The sequence below is a fragment of the Lynx canadensis genome, chromosome B4, assembly GCF_007474595.2.
Source record: "Lynx canadensis isolate LIC74 chromosome B4, mLynCan4.pri.v2, whole genome shotgun sequence".
NCBI classification, from domain to species: Eukaryota; Metazoa; Chordata; class Mammalia; order Carnivora; family Felidae; genus Lynx; species Lynx canadensis.
The window spans coordinates 91,637,729-91,640,063 of record NC_044309.1 but is presented as its reverse complement, the minus strand read 5'-3'; the positions used below and the strand labels follow the sequence as shown (position 1 = coordinate 91,640,063).

The window sequence follows — 2,335 nt, the reverse complement described above, 5'->3', positions numbered from 1 at the left end:
TCATAGCTTGAACTTCCTGATTTAGACTGTAGATTCCTCCCTAGGAATATGTCAGCCCCTTTGTTCTCAGTTTTCTCTAACTCTGTTCCTTTAGTGGCAGCTTTTTCTCTCCTCCCAGGAAAGGAACCATCAGCTACATGGCTGTGGCTGCCCAGATAATGCACTGGGCATTTACGGGGACTTGCACTCACCTGGGACTTGCACAGATTGCCTCCAGTCTGGATCACCACATTCCTTTCTACAGTAGTGAGGACAAAGCAGAGATTCTCCACAACTAACAGATAAACCTGCCACTTCCCTAGTGAACACCATTCTTCCCACCCTCCAGTCACTCAATGTCTACATTTTAACAGACAGTAACATTTTCTGAAGCTTTTTGGAGGAAAAGGAGAAGAAAGTGGGGTAAGAGTATCACTACACTCCTACAGAATAGCTTCCATTTGATAGGCTATAATTTCTAGAATAAGCTTCTCTCTTGACACTGGAGTTCCTATTGCATCTGCAGAGAAATGTATTATTTGCTGAATCTTTTACAACTTTTTTATTATGAAAAATTTTAAGCATATACCAAAGTGTATAAAAATAGTATAATGAACTACCATCACCAGCTTCAAAACTTGTCAATTCATGGACAATCTCCTTTCATCTTTACCCCATCCACATCTTCTGTCTTCTGGATTATTTTTATACAAATCCAAGAGTTTATATAACTATATCTATGAGTGTTTTATAATATACCTTTTAAAGATAAGGATTCTTGGGGCACCTGGCTGGCTCAGTCAGTAGAGCAATGCGACTCTTGATCTTGGGGTTGTGACTTCAGGCTCCATGTTGGGTGTGGATATTAATTTAAAAAAAAAATAAAAAAAAATAAAGAGAAGGATTCTTTCTAAAAAATAACCACAATACCATTATTACACCTAAAATTTAATAAATAGTTCCCTAATACTAGCAAAAACCCAATCTTTGGATTTCTCTGACTGTTCCGTGAGAGATCTATTGTTTACAATTGCTTTGCTTTGTTCAAATCAGGAGCCAAAGTATACATTGCACATTAATCTGTCTCCAAAGTTTTTGTAACATATGTGTATCCTTTGCTTTTTTGTTTTTCTTGTAATTTATTGAAGAAAGCAGATAATTTTCCCTGTAGAAATGTTCACATTCTGGATTTTACGGATTGCCTTTGTGATATCCTGTCTCCTAGACAATTGGCAGTTAGATCTAGAGGCCTTGATAAGAATCTCTTCCACTTTTTTATGAGAATATTTCACAGTTAGGGTTGTGTGTGTATATGTATATTACTGTGTGTATATGTTATTGTGTATTATATATGTATTGTGTATCTATATTATTGTGTATATATATTATTATCTATTAACAAACTCAGCGTTTATATATTTTACATATATAATACATTTCTATTTTACATATAAACGCTCTGGGTTTATTAATCTTCTCAAGAAAAATCTGCACAATCACCACAGATAGTCACTGCAGAGTCTTGACTCCTTCTTTTTGCCAATACCAGCAATGGCTTGTGCAGTCCCCCCGACTTTCTTCATTCTGGTCTTGCATTCCTTTGGCTGCTTCCTTGATGCCTTTTTCTTCTCATACAGGCCATGTCTTGCAAGTCTACATCTGGGTTCATTTTTCATGACATAATCCGAGGGATCATAAATCATGCCAGAGCCACTTGTCTTGCCACCACCACAGTGAGTTCTGGATCCAAATATAAAGATGCCGTCTGGTGTAGTCTTATACATTTTGGCTAGCTTTTCCTGAATTTCTGTCGTAGGTACTGTTTGTTACCTTGCTGGGGTGAAGCATGTCAAGGACCGTGTGTTTCTGCTGATGTAGTCGGTTGGTCAGGAACCTCCTGGTCCAGATAGTTACTGTGTCGTCCATGATGGTGGCCAAGCTTCATGATGGTGGAAAAGCGCTGTTGTATAAGGAGACACAGAGTGTGTGGTTGTTTCTCTTTTTGTAAAGTTAAACTAGATCCGTGGGTTTTGGTATCGTCAACTTGATCCATTCTTTATAAAGCTCCCCATTAGTCTTTCACTTAATGGCCCAGAAGCTATTGATGGCCTTTGCCCAGATTCTTTATCTTGTTAGGGATTGCAAAGTGGTGATGTTTAAATTCTATTGTCCTTTCTGCATTTATTAGCTGCAATTAAAACAAAACAAACAAACAAACTTTCCCTCATCAACACTTTGGTTACTCTGAGATACAGTCCTTATGGGAAAAGCATGATAAATGCTTGATTCTGTCTCTCCCTCTCCATTTTGTTATCAGCTTCCAAGATGACTAATGAATACTTTTAAGTATTTTTTA

The 2,335-nt window shown here is 37.4% G+C and overlaps 1 pseudogene; it reads right to left on the bottom strand.

The window, feature by feature from the left end:
* Nucleotides 1-1,475: 1,475 nt before the first annotated feature.
* On the bottom strand, nucleotides 1,476-1,905 carry LOC115518757 (annotated as a pseudogene).
* Between the last annotated feature and the right edge of the window lie 430 nt (nucleotides 1,906-2,335).